This window comes from Thermobia domestica, chromosome 10 (assembly GCF_964235325.1).
Source record: "Thermobia domestica chromosome 10, izTheDome1.hap1.1, whole genome shotgun sequence".
NCBI classification, from domain to species: Eukaryota; Metazoa; Arthropoda; class Insecta; order Zygentoma; family Lepismatidae; genus Thermobia; species Thermobia domestica.
The window spans coordinates 113,530,527-113,549,527 of NC_137463.1; the positions used below are offsets into that span (position 1 = coordinate 113,530,527).

Consider the following 19,001-nt stretch of genomic DNA (forward strand, 5'->3'; position numbering starts at 1 on the left):
ATTTATAATTACTTCTTACAGATTGTGGTCATCGTGAAAGCTGTGAACCAATGGATAGCTGGATGGAATGCTGCAACCACTGTCATTGTACAAGTAATGGAATACCTGTCTGTACTAAAATATTGTGTCCTGAATAAACAACTCAGCATTTACCACGACTGAAATGGACATTGCTTGCATATACCCACTGTCAATGCCTTTTTACTTTACACTTATTGTTCTTTAAGTATGTATATTAGAATGCATCTAAGAATAATCTGAAATAGATTGACTTGTACAGAAGAAATATATAGCCTTTCCTATGCCGAATGATAACGGAAGTTAAAAGCTAAAGATTGGGCTAAATATTGATTTTCAAATTTAAATCATATGTGAAGCAGTATTTTGTTCATGTGAATTGGTTGTAAGTATTGTGTGTCCTTTCGCCTGCTCAGGATTATACTTTGAGAAGGTATCATGGCCGTTGATTAAAAAACAACAATTTTTCTTCTTTCCAAAATAAGAAAGGAAACAGCAGCGCCATCGTTATTATTAGTGCAAAATATAGTCAAAAGTATGAATGCTTCTAGAGAGAAAATAATGTTGACATGCAATTAAAACTATTATATTAAGAGACATGTTTTCTATCTAAATTACACTCTTCAGTAGCACAAAATTTCCAATGTTGTAGTCTTTATACTGCAAAATTGTGTAACTTGTTTAATATCATTAATATGATAAGTAAATAAAACACTTCAGATATTCTGCGGACTATAGTAACAAAATTTTAAGGACTTCTGAGTGACTTGAAGATAAAAGGTGAATTCAGTGATTGTCTACAGTTCAAGCAGGAAGTAAAATATATAGAGGAATTTATTCAGAACTACCTTGTAAATGAATTATGTTTGTTCTCTGCGAAATGTGATATCGAAAAACTTCTAACTCGTATTACTTGAATAGTTAATAAGATCTATTTATATTTAAAATTATAACGATTATACCTAGGTAAATTTAAGTCATATTAATTATTATTTTCTAGTTTCTTCCAGGCTTAATAACTTAATAAAATTCTTATCCATGGTGCTGCCTAAAAATAGATTGTATAAAACTCAAGATAGTTTAGGTATTTGTACATCAAAACAAAGTGCAATTGATCATAAAAATCCATTTTACTCACGTAATTTCTTTGCATGTTTATTACATATTACCTTCTCAATATCCATTTTAAATTAGTTAAAACATCCTGATAACTCTGGCCTGTTTTATTGCAAAATAGCAAGGACCAAGGTATTATTGAAATCACCAATCTGGAGAATGTGCTCTCCTTGTAACAAAACATATATCAAACACAAAGAAATTGACATATGTAATATGAATTATATGTTTAAGAAAACTATTGTAAATTTATTTTGTAATACACCAACACTATAATTGGGCTTATGCCCTTATGCTTATGTGCTAGAGCAGGATTTCATACAGTGTTCTTCTCTTCTTAAGAGTTACTTTTTCAAGCCAACCAAAATGAAAATATTAGCATCGTTATAACAATAAAAACGTTAGACAGAATACATTTTTGTTGCGAATTAATTAAAAGGATTTAATAATTATTTTAATAATGAAGATGAAGACAAAGTAGCAAGTGTCTAGAAATGTATGTAAACAGTAATCATAGCTTGTGATATTGCAAACATTATGAAACAGTTTTAAATTTGATTGGGAATGCTCAGGAAGATTGAAATTTATTTAGAAAAAGTATAATCTTGCAATTTTGGGTAGATACATCATTATATCGATTTCCTTTGACTTATTAGATCAATGCCTAAGCAGAGCAAAATCCCATCATCATCCTAGAAACATACTTATACTGTTCCGTAGAATATTTACTAAATTTAGAATAATCTCCATTTCATAAACATTGCAGAATATGTGTGCAAATATAGTACTTTATAAACAAAGGTATTAAATCAATTATAGGGCAGCTGAATCTGTGTAAATAATATATACATTTTCTGTCCGAAATTGGTATTAATGTTGTACTTTCAGAATATGATGATAGAACCAGAGAAGCCACGGTATATGACAAGTACTGATACAACAAACTCTAATGTATCACAAACAATCTGCTTACTTGTTTATTCTTAGCAGAGAAATGTCATAAAAGACCAGAGAGAAGAAAACATGTTGGTTGTAACGTTCTGTTCTATTATATCTGTAAACTTTGTCGCTAATATTGTAATATGCAGGCATAACTACCTATATTTCACGGATTGTTCATTAAATGTTTGTTGAAAAAAAGTGATTTACATTTTATTCAATTTGAACAATACCTTACTTAATTTCAAATTAGTTCCTCTTTCTGCTATCATGTAAAATCAACTTTTTACAGCTACATTAGGTTCTAAAAGAATGCATAGCTAATATTCTATCAGTTCATTGAGATTCAGAGCAAGGGAAATAACAAAAAAATTGTCTTAGCATCATTCGGTAAGTTATTGTAATCCAGCAGAAAAAAATATTACGAAAAAAAGTTTAAAGTCCTCAGACTAATTAGATCGATTATTGCATAACGTAAGTCATGTAAGTTCAATAATAGGAACGTAATGTAATTTATGTGTTTGATTTATTTCTTGTTTCATTGCTAAAAACTATTCGATTGAACATCAGTTTCCTTGCAGCTGTTAAAAACAAAAAGGGCTTTCAAATCAGGTCTACTTGGAAGTGCTGTTTATTCTAGCTTTGAAACTAAGTGTAACATAAAAAATAAATAAAATATGAGAAAACATTCATTTATTATTGCTAATCTATGATTCAGTTTTGGCAACAGTCTTCGTCTCCAAAATATTATGAAAGTACAATCTAAGATCACAACTTATATATATCAGAACATGAGAGGAAATCATTTCTTACAACCAGTAAGATTATCCCTATCATTTTTAGACCTCAACTTTTATCTTAGGTCCAAACTTTCACTATTTAAAAATCTAAAATTGTACTTGCACTATTCTGTCCTCATATCCTACAATACACTTAATATTGTGCCCTTTTGGCCCCTTTCTCTGATGTCATATCTAATACTTCATTTCACAACTTATGTACATTTTGTATTCTAGTCCAATTCAAAATTTGGATTACACGATGGCCCAGTGGTAGACCACTTACTTCTGGGTGTGGGCCCTTGGTTCGACCCTCGGCCAAGTCAGCTTGTGGTAATCTGTTACGTTATCTCGGGATAATTCGTTTCTTCCCACCTTCACATTCCACCAATTCCATGATTATTCACTTGCCTTAATTATCGTCTCCCTTAGCCTAAAGGGCATAAACGTAGGACGTTAAACTGAAACATTTCATTTTTTCCAATTGAATAATTTCTCTCCTTCATATGTTACCGTAACTGTAACACAGGTTATTATTAAGAAGTGTTTGCTTTATTAGATTTTGTTCTTACTTAACAAATAACAATAGCTTTCCCAAATTTTAAAAGTAACTTAAACGAAGAGCTCAATATCGTGATTAAGTCTATAAAACTATAAACTACACAATTGAGAACTTTGATGCAATAAGGGCGTAAGTCTGAAACATGCAGTTGGAGGAAAACGATGTTGAAAATTTAAGTAGAGACTTTTCTTATATAAAACAATGTAATATGCAGCATTTTATTCCGATATTGAGTTGAAATGTTACCCGGAGGCTAAACAAGCATGGCAATAGCTACAGATGCGTTTGATGCAAAAAGGGCGTAACCTCGCTTACGCCCTTATTACATCAAACTCCTCAATTATTAGCCGAGCTACTTCATGGCTATACGATTATCTTACGTGCCTTTGTCGCTTAAGATCTGGCTTCAATTCCCAGCAAGGGAACAAGTGGTCCGGATCCCATGTCAAGCTGTAGGTACACGTCCAATGTAATAGCAAGTTGAAAATTAACGTTAAATTTCAAGACGTTAGTTTCTCAAACGGAAAGTTCTTTGGCTGATGTAGGCTCTTGTCAAGGGAAGCTCGTGCCATTCTTCACTGAAGCGAAATTATTTAATATGTATGAGCAACTTTCAGAAATTGAAGCAAAGGTTTGGGTGATTTCGAAGTTGTTTGTAATAAAATATCAATCAAACAATGGCAAAAACTTGTATGAAGCCCATACACTAAATTATTTATATTCTTTTCCTGCATTTGGAGAGCAACAAAACCACATAGTGAAAGATTAATAAAATTGGTGTTGCTTGGGCTTGAGTTTATAGCCCCTTTCAGCAGTGAGGCTGTATGAATCATGAATCTAGAGTTTAATGGGAAATTCGAACTACATGATCTCCCGCCCAGAAGAGCCAAAGAAATGTACGCTTAAAAAATATATAGCCACAAGGGAGATCTAGATGTTAGAGTAAGGTATAAACCCTCATACTCGGCTGGTCCTTCCTTAGAAAACAGTGCGCTGTTTTTTTTTTTTTTTTTTTTTTTTTTTTTTTTTTTTTTTTTCCTTGACGTAGTGTTTCTATCACCATATTTTCTCACCAGTTGACTTGATTTCGTACAGTATAACTATTAATACCACATATTCCTATGGGCTTTTGTCTACATAAAATAATATTTATGCAATTTACCTTAATTTTATTCAAATGAAATGTGTTACTGGAATCAAGGCATGTTTTAAATATCCAGGTGTTTCAAAGAGTCATGCATGTTAATGCTTCAAAAGTTTGAAAAGAGCTAACATGAGCAGCAGTTCTATCAAGTTAAGAGTTCGAGACCTTCTGACCCTAACAAATATTTAAAAATTCGCATTTATTAATCAATATTTTGGTAGATTAGATAGGAAATTTTCTTGTCAAGTGTTTATTCTCCAAACATAGCTCTTAATTCTACTGTCTATTAGTATACAGTTTAATCCTGTTTCTATTTTTTAAAATCATTTTTATCATTGGATGAAACCCGATTTTCCAATATTGTTTCCGTAAGTAGAAGATCGTACAAATCAGACTGTATGAATGTGGCATTCGTCTGTTGTTTTCATTTTGAGAGCTGTAAACTGTGTGCTAAGCAATTGGAAAACAAGTAATGATTTATTTCCATGAATTAACGAATAGTTATTTAAACACTTGGCTTTATTTTACATATGCTTGTTTCACTTTTTAGAAAATACTTGTAAAATGTCAGATGAATTTCGAAACTATAAATAAAACCAACTTTGTCCTTGGAAAAAATATTTGCAAGACCAAGAAGAAGTAATATTGTCTTAAATTAAATAAAATTGCTCTGGAGGTCCATGCCTCAATTTGACAGAATTGTATATTATCTTCCTTTACCTAAATAACTCCAATATTAAGACGAACATAATGAATGAAATGAAATCTTTAAGTTTTACGTCCCACGGTTATGCCGGTTAGGCTAAAGGAGACGGTGATGATGAGAGATGAGTGAAATTGTAGAATGAAGAAAGTGAGAGGAAACGGGAGAACCCCGGAAAAAACCACGAGCACGGTGTTTGTCCACCACAAAGTCCACACGGCGCAAGCTGGGATCGAAGCAGGGACCCCAAGCACCGGAGGTGAACGCTTTACCACTGAGCCACCTCGCCCCCTACGAACATAATAGTAGCTATCTATCTTTCAGTTTATAATTAATCTGTACCTTATGTTCGTTAATGAACACCGAAAATACTTGAAAGATATTTTCAGGAAAACTGTTTTGCTTATTAATTTCTCTATTAAGAGTCTTACTCTGTATTGATGAAAGAGTAGGCTCATTCATTTTATACTTTATACATTAAGTGACTTTTGTGCTTTAAACTTGTTTTAGGCTCAAGTCTTGCTGATGCATTTACTTCTGATCTAATCAGATTTGGATTGGCAATGTCAGTCTTTTAAAACTTATTTTTTAAAATCGAAAACTGAATCTGATTGACAGCTAGTAATATATAAATGGAGTATCAGTCAGAATGAGTGCGGAAAATATAAAATTTAAGTACAGAAGAGTAATCAAAATTCCATAATGTGTGTAAATCTGTTATTTCATATTCATTTGGTGAAGTTGACAAAAAGTTATGGAAACATTCATTCATATATTGGATATGAGATTCGAAGTTTGAACCTCTCTGCTAAGAAGCATTTCTCTAACTGGTTACGTCGTGACATTCGGTGATAACATTTATTGCAATGTTTTATTACGAGACTAATGTAGAAATAATCCCAAATTCCAGTAAGCAACTGAAAAATACTGTTAACTGTATATATGTGTGACAGTGACGTTAGAAGACATAATTATTTATTATGATCTTATCAACCAAATTTTAGTCCTTACAACTCCTTACTCATAAACTCAGCAAGAACTTGCTTAGACCTTTAACACCGACATTAATAATAATAATAATAATAATAATAATAATAATAATAATAATAATAATAATAATAATAATAATAATAATAATAATAATAATTTCTCCTTTTATATAATAATTTATACTATGTATCAGGTATAAGCGTCTTTAGAGTATGTTTTCATATTAGATCTAGAATAAAAACTTAAATCTTGCCATAAGGCAATGGGAAAATTAATTATTAGCTTTGCCCTGCTTGAAGCTAAACCGGAAACAGTTTCAATGTTATTATTTAAAATATTTTCCTGCAAAAGACGGAAACACCTGTGGAGCCCACCTTCTTATCAGCAGGGGATCCCCCATGTTGCCAACTTTCCACTATAATGAAAGACAATACAGCTGAACACCATTCGCAAATACAGTATTCGGTTGATTGGAGATAGTCTTTGCAGTCACTGTTGATTGTTGTGTTTGTGAATTTATTGTTTTTATTTCGTTTTGAGTGTGTGAATTCTTTATATGTGATCGTATGTATATATTCACTTATAAGTGATGGTGTGAATTCTTTAATGCTTTTGTAATTGATTTTAATGCTTTGTAATTGATTTTTTAAAGCATTGATTTTAATGCTTTTGTAATTAACTATCAGTAGCTCTAAGTATTTTGCATATAGTTTCGTATATCTGGATACTTTATTGTGTTAACGCCATGGCTAGTGCTTCATCAAGCACTTTTTACCCGAGTGCTATAGAGATACGAATAAAAAGCGCATATTACGTAGCGGGGAACGAAAAATGGCTTTAAATGTATATTCGTATTTTCGATCCTGCAATGGACCAAAATTAAGCTTGGTTTGTGAAGCACTTCAGTTGACAGCTAATGCAACACTTGTTAACGTTTCAAGTATAAGACAAATAAAAAATCAGCATATCAAATCCGGCGGAAAATTAGAAACTCTCCGAAAAACAAGGCTCGATGACAAACGTGTGACAAGAATGGACATTTACGACGAGTTTTTCCTCGCCACAATTCGAAGACATGTCCGTGCGTTCATCGAAAAGAATGAACTTCCAACTATCGATAAGATCTTACGCGTTCTGAGGGATGACGACGAAGTGGCTCAGTGTTCAAAGTGGACTTTGCGCCGTATTGTGAAAGAAATGGGGTTTGCCTATATGAGACGGCAAAAAAGTTCTCTATTTATTGATACAGAGGACATCATTGCAAGTAGGCATAAATACTTGCGTCTTATCAGGAAAGCTAGAGAACAAGGGAGATCAATCGTGTTTAAATCAATCAATACTGTTTAAACCTGGGGCAACAAAGGACATACAAAATCTAAGGCATGGACTGATACTCGCATAAAATCAGCAGATCAGGCTAAACGAGAAGGACTTTCTACAGGGTGAAAGCCTCAATAGGGAAAGGAAAACCACTGATTTTGGTACATGCCGGTTCTGAAAAAGGTCTCGTTCCCAATGCTCAACTGATTTTTCGCAGAAAAAAAGGATAAAAGAAATACATATTATTACGGTGAAATGGACAGTAGAGTTTACGAAAAGTAGTTCACTGAGAAACTGCTTTCCAACATCCTGCCACATTCATTGATTGTGTTCGATAATGGAGCTACCACAGTGTAAGGAGTGAAAACGTTTCCACGAAGAGCAGCACCAAGAAAGAAATTCAATGCTGGTTGACATCGAAGGGAATTTCGTGGGATAAGGACTTGTTAAATTCGAACTTTATGAAATTGTGCAGCATCATCGAACAAACTATGAAAGTATTTATAAATTAGATGAACTAGCTAAATCTGCTGGTCATGAAGTGTTGCGATTGCCTCCATATTATTGTGAATTAAACCCAATCGAATAGATTTGGAGTAAAGTAAAAAAAAAAAAAAAAAAATACATTGCGAGTGGAAATAAAACTTTTAATCTGAAAGATGTGCGTGTGCTAATGGAGGAAGGTATTACGTTAGTGACTCAGGAAGACTGGAAGAATTGGGTAAGTCATGTGCAGAAAGTAGAGAGCAATACGTAGGACATTGATTGCCTAATGGAAGAAATGCATAACTCGTTAATTATTAGTCTTAATAGTGAATCTGGCAGTGAGGAAAATGAAAAAAAAATGAAATGAAATCTTTAAGTTTTACGTCCCACGGTTATGCCGGTTAGGCTAAAGGACACGGTGATTATGAGTAATGAATGAAATGGTGGAATGAAGAAAGTGGGAGGAAACGGAAGAACCCGGAGGAAACCCACGCACACGGTTGTTGTACACCACAAAGTTCACTTGGGAGGAAAATGAAGAACATGATGATTTAGGAGTGGAACCATTGGAATTATTTTAAGGTAAGTGCAGGTTTAGAATATATAATTCACTAGTTATATAATCACCATTTCCTAATATAGATTTTAATATTTTAAGTTCAAATAATAAACCAGTAATGAAAGAATTGGTGGAGGGAAGGAAGTGGATGGAAACGAGAGAATCCCAAGGAAAGCCACGATTTCTATCAATAGAAGCGCTCCTTTTAAGTATACTTTCAGGGGGGCTCTGCCCCCTCACTTCCACCCATGGAGCTGACCAACCTCCCACAGAGAGATAAGAAAAACTAAATTGTAATTGCCAATATATCAAAGTGTTCAAGTACACTACATTCAGGAAGAAAGCCTGATCAATATCTTAGTAGTAACCATGTTTGAGAAGGGAGCCTGAAAAGAAACCCACCCTTATATCTACTAAAATTTAGGGTAATAACCACAAAATCTTTTCTTTTATTTATATCTTTTTTTCCTGTGCGTGAAATTATAGAAGAACCATTCCTTTCAAATACAAAAATAAACTTTGGGACTAATGTAGCTGAATTGACATTTCATATCTTTTGTTCCTTAATACTAGAGATGCAAAACAAGCCAGCTTTTTTGAATCGATGGTTTTTTTCACATAAAAAGCCGGCTTTTTTGGGAAAAAACGAGAATTTTGGAAATTTTGGCTTTTTTCATTTTCATTATTTTTCTATCTAAATAGCTTCCTTATAGTATATTCTATAGTTAGATAAGAATTCCATGACCTAAATGCCATATTTCGCTCTAAAATTCACCAGCAAGATGGATGGAGCACATATTTTACGAATTAAAACTAACGTGAAGAATGTAGTATTTGAGGTCAATTTTAGAGGCTATTTAACTTTATTTTAACTTTTGAGTTATCGACATTTTTTTCTTCTCGGGGTCATTTCAGTTTGTCATTCGTGTTTCATTTCTAAGAGCTAAGATGTCTAGTGCAAAAGTTAGTTTATATATATATCCGTCAAAGCGTACGTTTTTCAATATATCTGTCAAACCGTACTTCCACATTTCTGTTATACTGCAGCTGTGCAACGATTTAGCAATAATTTTCCGGATACAACCTTGAACACTAATTTATACAAATAATCAGTAGCGGATTTAGAAAAGTACTTTGGGGGGGGGGGGGATTTCTCTGATTGTTTCGTTTTCTAAAATGTCCTAATTTTATTTGGGAGGAGCTTGAAGTTTATGAGTACAGGCATAACTAATATTTCGTTTCGTTTATATATTTAGCGATAAACCTCATTGAAGATCACTTTATACTGAGAATCAGTGACGGATTTAGAAAAGTATTCTGGGAGTTTTTTTTTTCTTACTAATGTTCAGTTTTTCTAAACATTCGTAATTTTTATTTGACGGCAGCTTAAGGTTTATGAGTAAAGGTGTGACTAATATATATTTCGTTTCTTTTAGACATTAAGTAATTTAGGGGAAACAGGCTTCAATCCGAAAGACCGCCCCCCTAACCTTCGCAAAACCGCCACTGCTGGTAATTAGTAATAATGACGATTTAAAAACAATAAGAAGGGAAGTCGGCAAGGGAAGTCGCACTATTTCTACTTCACAGATGGAATGAAGAAAAACTTTGTCAGAATGGTCGAATGCTGAGTTGAATCACGGACTTCCCGATAGAAGCACAAAAGCTCCACTCAGTCATGTTTGTTGTACAGTTGTATTTATCTTAAGTTAAATATATTCCGTAGTCCTCTTTTGGGGGGTGGGGTGGGGTGGGGTGGGGAGAGTTTCATAATGATATGAAGGGTGTGAGCCAAGAACATTATAACTAACAAATTTTCAATTGCTGAGTTATGCAGCACCAGATAGACAGCAACGCATACCGCTTCGTTTAATCCTTCATGTATAGTCTTATGTGAAAAATTAGATTTCCGACTTTCAAAATGGATTGTGCAGCAGAAAATCTCTAATTTCTTAAAATAATAAAATTGTGGATTACCATGTTTTTGCCTCATACCCTTCATATGTTGAATCCCTCTTGTTAGAAATTCAGAAAACTTGAGGACTGAGTAAACCGTGATGGTGGATATAAAAAACTGTAGAATTTCAAGAATATACAAAACCAAAAGCTCTAGATGTGCAGCCTTTAAGTGTATCATATAAATCTAAGTATTTTTCTTATGTTTTATTTTAATTTTATTTTGTTCCAAAAAGAGGGTATGGAATATTTTGAAAAATATTACATAGAATTTTGCTACTTATTGTGTATTTTTTAAAAATAAGTATTTACTTTTAGGGTTGGCTGGTTTACACCAACTGTTTTTTTTTTCTTTTTTTAAAATAAACAATTGGTTTAAGCCAAAAAATAAAAAGAACGAAAAATGCGAATCGTGTGAACTTCATGGTGACGTTTCCCCACATCAAACCATCTGCATTAGTTTTATTTCCTTTTCACCTTTTAACCAAGGTGTTCCATGTTCAATTCTCGGTCGAACCACAACCCTTCTTTCATGCGTAAACAAAGTATCGGTTCGGATGTAACTTTAAGCGAGTCTTCTTCTTGATAACCTCGGTATTACGTAAGGATGTTAAGCCTGAACATACGAAACATGCATGAATGTTGTTGTTTTATAAAAAAGTCAAGGTTACTTAAATATATTAATAGAAATTGGTAAAATTTATCGATTGCCTACGTAGTAGATTGGACTTTCAATGATATGTATGTACTAAATTTTGTTATTTTAATACCTCAGTTTTAGCGTACTGATTATGATATGTTGACCTTTAAATTTTACATGCAAAGCAATAACAGGATTTTTCCGTTATTGTTTTACATTTAGAGTAATGACGGGATTTTCCCGATGGCTAGGGCGGGAGTTTCCCAATTTAAGAAATTTACTGACCGGACTTATTTAAGCTTATGTGACCTCTTCCAGCACAACCCCATTGTTGTATAATAACACCAATTCGAAACAAACTTATTTCCGTCAATATGTAATATAAATATATAAATTAAAATATCTAAACCCAAAAAAGCCTGGTTTAAGCCCCAAAAAAAAGCCTGGTTTAAACAAAAAACCTAGTTTAAACTCCCCCCCGAAAAAAACGGGGTTTTGCCATTTTCAAAAACAGCCACGGTTCTTGTCAACCCTGCATACTTTTGTATGTAGGAGATTTAAAAAATCTTATTATACAGGGTTTTCATAAAGTATGGACGGATTTAATTCGCTTGTAATTTACATAAAGATGCTCATATTGAAATCAAATAAAGTGCAAACGGTAACCGAAGGATTAAATTTTTACCTGTAATCTGAACCAGCTCAGTTCATTCACCGCCACACCTCCAACTGAGCGCCATTTACGTCCACACATTCGCGTAGGCGGCGCTGGAATCCACTCAGCGTTCCGCCGTGTTTGATCCGAAATGCCAGCCACAGAAGCCCTGATTTTGTCCTTTAAGTTCTCCAAACCACTTGGCTTCTTTGCATAAACTTCCGTTTTCAGATGACCCCAAAGCCAGAAGTCGCAGGGGGTAAGGTCGGGTGATCTTGGCGGCCAAGCGGTCGAGCCACCGCGGCCAATCCATCGGTTAGGGAATTTCTCGTCAAGGAACTGTCTCACCTTGATTGCATAGTGAGGGGGTGCCCCGTCCTGTTGGAACACGATGTCGTTCTGGATTCCACGTGCCTCCAGTTCCGGAATGAGGTATTTCTGCAACATCCAGGTACGAATCTCCATTCACGGTCTCCTCTTCAAAAAAGAACGGTCCAATCAGATGATCATAGGACACAGCGCACCAAACGTTCACTTTAGGGCTATCTCTCTTATGTGTCTCAAATTCCTTTGAGTTTTCCGTGCCCCAAACGCAACAGTTGTGTCGGTTAACCTTCCCGGAGACATGGAAGGTTGCCTCATCTGAGAACATGATGGCTGAAAGGAGAACGTCGCCATGTTCCAACTGCTTGAGCATGGCGTCACAGAAGTTGAACCGGATGTCCAAATCTTCATCATGCAGATCCTGGACTATCTTGATTTGGTAACCTTTGGCCTTGATCGTCTTCTTGGCGATCTTAAACAGGTTGTCTGTGGAATTCCGAGTTCCATGGACCGTCTAGGAATCGACTTCTGTGGGCTGTTGATGATGCTTTCCCTTACCCTGCTCACTGTTGCAGGCGATGTTGGCGGCCTCCCAGTTCGAGGACGGTCCAGGACGCTTCCTGTCTCCAAGAACTTAGCATGCCACTTTCGGATTGCACTCTCAGTCGGTGCCGGCTTTTTGAACTCTTTGGTGAACTTTCGACACACCAGAATTGGTGATTTTAGCTCTGCGTACCACAGAACACATTGCGCTTTCTCTTTCACCGACGCCATCTTTGATACGGTAAAAAAAAATAGTCTTCTCAGAGGAGTTTTTCATTTATTTATTTCTTTAAAAGACACACACACCAATACAGCTTACAACTTACTTTTAACAGTCAACATTGAAACAACAATGAAAACAACAATGGATGGAATTTGGTAAGAAACAGACCCTTGCCCTCCCTCTCCCTCTCTCAACGTGTTCAGAGTTGCCGCTTATCTAACAGTGTTGCCAACTAAAAATTTAATCCTTCCGCTACCGTTTGCACTTTATTTGATTTCATTATGAGCATTTTTATGAAAATTATAAGCAAATTAAATCCGTCCAGACTTTATGAAAATCCTGTATACATTGGTTAATCCTTTGGAATTCATAATGTAAATATGTTGAGAAGTAAAACTGTTTGAAATATCTTTTCGAAATTCATGGTTTATTTTCGAGGTTTTATATTATTATCGACATCAACCACTAATTAAATGACTTTTTGTGTTATAAAGAAGCGAAACAAAATCTCGTTTATCCATTTAAAGCAGAATTTTGAAAAAAGCCCAAAATTTCCCAAGCAAAAAAGCGAAGCAGAAAAAAAACGAGTTTTTTTCCAAAAAAGCCGGTTTTTCCGAGCCCTTGCATCTCTACTTAATACGTAACAGTATGAGTTGAATTCTGCTCTATAATGATAAAAATCGTATAACTAAACATAGACGAGAGAAATGTAAGAAGAGAAAGTGTTGCCCGCAATACAATAAAATGTAACTATAATCAAAATACAGCAAAATACATTTTCTGTAGTATTTTTCTTTTCTATTATACAATACAATTGCTTTAAGTTGCATAACGATTAACATGATATTGACATCTTTGTAATTTTAACATGGGTTAACATTAAGCGACACAAGTGAAGCAAACTACAGGATATTTACTCTGACAAGTGAGTAAGTCTCACGTTTGAATGCGCGGGAGTGAGATCCAACAACGCCGCCGGAAGAGTGAAGTTCCTTGTAGGAAGGGAAACAATGACGAATCTTGTCGATTGTCTGTTTTCATACGTTGTAACTTACTTTTAATTGAATTCTAGTATTGTTTACTGTAGACAAGAGACTGGTCATAATTGTAGTGTTAATAGGGTTACAAGGGTTATATCAATATATGCCAGAAGTAGAAGAAAATGAGATTTATGATTCTTGCATAATCACAGGACCGTATCCAGGGGGTCTAGGGAGGAAGGCCTCCCTAAATTTTAGCGGGACCGTCATAAAATTTTCACAGTAGGCTTGCAAATGAACTATAATATGGTTGGATAAGTTCAGCAGGGCCCCCTACATTTTGGGCTGGCTACCGGCCTGTGTATACAAGGGTCACTACGAAAGTTTTGAGATGTGAAATAACTTACATACTTAAAATCAATTTAATACTTACATTTTCTCAAAGTATTCACCTTTACACTGTACACACTATTGCATCCTCGAAAACCACTTTTGGAAGCAGTGTTGCCAGTCTTTTTCTTCAAGTGTTGAAAGTTCATTCTCGTAAGCCACTAAGCTTCTTCAGGGCTGCAAAATCTCTTCCCATGCATGCGATCTTTGATCCTGGGGAACAGAAAAAAATCATACAGGGGCACGTCAGGGCTATACAGCGGATGAGTCATAAGTTTGACATCCGTAGATTCTAAAAACTGAATTTTGATGTTGGCTGTGTGTGCGGACGCGTTGTCATGATGAAGCAGGATTCCACGCAATCCAGTTCTTGGACGCCATTCCCGAAGCTTCTGGAACACTTTTGCTTGGCAAACAGTGGTGTACCACTGAGCAGTAACAGTCCTTTGTTCTTCAAGTGGAACAGTTGCAACATGGCCAGATTTGGAGAAGAAAGTTGCGACCATCTTCTCCCCCACACTTCGCGGTCGCTTCACTTTCGTGGGTGGATTTTCGTCTGGAAAGATCCAAACTGTAGACTGGCGTTTATTTTCAGGGTCAGATTGATAGATCCAAGTCTCATCACCAGCAACAATGTCAGAGACGCGTCGAGAATTGCCTCCATCAAAATCTTGCAAGCATTTCTTCACACCATTCCACACGCATGCGCTTCTGCTCTTCAGTCAAAGTGTGAGGCATCCAACGAGTTGAAACCTTCCTGAGCCGAAGATGATCATGAAGAATTTTTGTTACTGCCGGCGATCCAATATTCACTGTAGATTCAATAGCCTTGAAAGTTGTTCGAGGACTCTCTCGAATCATTTGTTGCACAGCGGCAATGTTTTCATCTGACACAGCTGTTGCCGGACGTCCAGCTCTCTCTTCGTCTTTAAGCGATGTCCGGCCTCTTCTGAATACACCAAACCATCGAAACATTGTAGCACGGGAAGGAACAAGGTCCCCAAATATCCCCTGCAAACAGTCAAGGCTTTGTGTCTCGTTCAAACCACTTTAGAAATCGTAAAGGATCTTGGCCCGAAAATGTTCCCTTTCGAGCTCCATTCTAGACAATCGAATACTGCTCACATCAACAAACAAGTGAAGGCGATACGGCCAGGTCGATACGCGAGGCGAGTTGAAACTTGCTTTGCTTCTTCGCCCTGGATACCACTACCGAACGCAATTGTTGGAATTCAAATACTGTGCCACAACAATGCGTATCTCAAAACTTTCGTAGTGACCCTCGTAATTGTCTGAAAAATATATTATGGATGATTTGTGAGTTTACAACAGGATATGTAACTATGATTATGTAGTATCGCTGTTTACCTGACGTAGAAGAAAATCATCGGTCAATTACTTCAAGTGATGTTGGAGTAGAAAATTAAAGAAATGAAGTAATATAAATGTTGAGTTACGGTTAGTTATTTCGTAAGAGCGATAGAGTTAGTTAGATGGAACATATATACTCTTGGTGATGGAATTATTCGCAGGTTCTACCTACATTGTTCTCTTAACTCACATTTTACTATACGGACACAACGATATTGTGGTAAGTCCTGAAGTTGTTTATGCCCATTAAGACTACCATACACAATATTTAGCTGTCAGAGCTAATATATAATGGTAACCAAGAAAGTTCTGTCGCTTTTTGTGGAGTTCTGTGTTCAATCGGATCTCACAGTTTGAGTTGAATGCGAATGGAGATGTGACGAAGGTCAGTTGTTGGTGTGGGTACGTCTAAAATAGTGCCTGGTTGTAGCAGTTCAGTTACACAGTGAACTTGAATAAGAACACAGTCAACATGGGACCTCCACAGTGCGTCATAAGGGCGTCTATTCTCTACGAATTCAAACTGGGGTCAAACGCAGCTGCCGCTGGGCGGAAGTTGTGCCAGGTCTTTGGTGAGGGTGTCGTGACTACAAAAACAGTGCAGCGGTGGTTTAATAAGTATAAGGACGGTGACGAAACACTTGAAGACGCACCACGTACCGGAACGCCAACGCATGTACAAAATGAAGGTCTTCAGGCAGCAATTGAGTCGAACAGTGGGCAGACATGTGAGGAACTGGGACTACAATCCAATCTGAGTGAAGAACTACAAGTTGGATGGGTTCTACATGATTTGATTAAGGGCCAGAAGGTAACGCGAGCAGACACTTGTTTCGCTTCTTCGCTTCTGGGCCCACCAAATTCTAACGCGATGGAATCTACTGCCTTCCTGAATCGTCGGTGCTGATGGGACATTTTTGATCTTTCGGGTACATTTAAGCAGACATATGGATGTTCGAAGCTGTTCGGTGCAAAAGCGAACGAACTTTCTTGATTCCCTTCATAAATGTGATATTTATATTTGGAGAGTTAAAATATGATATACCGGTAAAACATGAATGTAAGATAAACTTATAGTACAATTTTGTCCGTCTTATAGTACGAGTTCGTCCATCCTCCTATCAACATGTATCGCTGCAAAACCTGTAAGAAATATCGAAAAGCGGTTTCCTGCATTCGATTCAGCTTGCCAAGAAGATGTTCCAACTTCTCTGTTAATCCTCTATTCAAACTGGAAGTATTCAAATTAACAATTTCCAGTTTCAACGTCTATCGCAAAATGGTATCAGAAAGCGAGAATTGATTTGCTGCAATCGACTCAGCGTATTAAGGCAATATATCAGGAGTATCCACAACACTCTACTAAAATCAGAAGTTGTTCAACTTTACTATTATTTCCGGTTTTGAATACTAATTTCTATTGAGTAAGAACAGTAAGATATATGAAGATGCGATTGTTGTAATCGATTTAGTATCCCAAAAATAGATTTCACACCCTCCATTAACCCTCTATTCAAACCGGAAGTCGTTCAGAGTAACATTTTATGGTTTCAACATTTATTACCACAGAATCAATACGGTAATAGTTAGCTGCAATCGGTTCTCTACAATCGATTCGGAGTCTCAACAAAACGTATCATCACAATTCGAAACATTCTAAAACCGGAAGTGATTAAAACTAGAGCAGAAACGTAAAAGATATCGAGAATCGGTTTTAATGCACTCGTTTCAGCATCTCAAAATATTAAATAGATTTGATCTAAACCGTTAACCGTCTGTTTAAATTGGAAATGTGTTCAAATTATCAATTTCCGGTTTCAAAATTTATCTCAATAGAACGAAAACTGAAATAGATAACGAGAAAGTGTTGCAAGCCAACAATCCATTAGTATCCACAAGACTGTACCGAAGCCGGAAGTGATTTAAATTTACTATTACTTCTGATGATTTTCACATAGCAGAAACAGTAAGAGATATGAAGATGTGGTCTTTTGCAATCGATTCCCGTTTCAAAAACAGATCTCATTTGCTATGTTAATCCATTATTTAAAACTGAAATGTTTAACTTAACCATTTCTGGTTTCAACTCTTATCGTCATTGTATACACGACTCCAAAAGTGCATTACCACCTGCAATTCTGCCTTTCCTGCAATAGCAGGCAACCCAAAAAGCTCAGCGCTTGGGTTGGTTGCACATTCGAAAGGCGTTGGATCAAACCTCAATTTTGTTACAAATATATCAGTGTGGCAAACTGCAAATAAGAGAATAAAATAAATTGTTAAGACTTACCATTTTATTATCGTGATGGCAATGGATGACATAAAAGTTACAAAATCATCTTACCTAAGCAGTTCAAACAAGGTGAATGGTAAGAAACACACATAAGAGGAAAGCAGTTTCTTTCCTTTTCCAAAAAAAATCTCGTAAAAAAGAAAAAGATTATATAATGTAAAGGTTTAATATAAAAGCATAATACCCCAAAACAAACATCCACACGACACAGAAAGAGAGAGAAACACAGAATAAGGAACACCAATGGCTTAGCTGACTAGCGGGCCTCTCATACAAGATAAAGAGATGGGACCCTAGTTGTAAACCTAATTGTTATAATAATAATAATAATAATAATAATAATAATAATAATAATAATAATAATAATTATTATTATTATTATTATTATTATTATTATTATTATTATTATTATTATTATTATTATTATTATTATTATTATTAAAAATCGTCTACTTTCCCAATCTCTGACCTACCTAAGAGCATGTCTATATAGCGGTCATGTGAGTACCTTTTGTCAATGAGTGGCCCTAAAGGTAAAAGGGATGCAAATCTCTGAGAGAGAGGAACAAAAAACTTTCTTATGATAAATTCTAGGGGAAAGTTCGAGGAATTGCTTTTGACGGGTGCTTTCTTGTTTTTCGGGGACAGAAAATTGTATCGGCTAAGAAATTACAGTATATAATATTGCAAATTTGCAAGTGCATTTATTTACAATGCAATTTGAGGTAATAAAGAAATTGAGGGCTTCGGGACAAACGACTTGTCAAGTCCAAAAAGTGAAACTATAAAGGAGATAGCTTCACAAGGATTTCTATTCCTCTGATTTTCTTCAAACTTGGCACATATATACTAGACCGAAAATAAATGCACACGTTTTTTTTGTTTCTTTCGGAGAACAGGTTAAAGGAGGCAAAGGGTCCCTTTTAAAAAAGGGTACCTTTGATTTAAAAGGACCAAATTAAAGGAACGATACTCTGATGATGCAAAGATGACTTCAAAGTACAAAATAC

General features: G+C 35.5%; 1 protein-coding gene across 3 annotated transcripts in view; it reads left to right on the forward strand.

Moving 5' to 3' along the window:
• Nucleotides 1-2,413: 2,413 nt before the first annotated feature.
• Nucleotides 2,414-19,001, forward strand: part of LOC145662063 (uncharacterized) — a 209,491-nt gene continuing 192,903 nt past the window's right edge. For all 3 annotated transcript variants that reach the window (XM_081727398.1, XM_081727399.1, XM_081727400.1), the window contains exon 1: nucleotides 2,414-2,463. The gene's annotated coding sequence lies outside the window, so the exon portion shown is untranslated. The remainder of the gene's footprint in view (nucleotides 2,464-19,001) is intronic.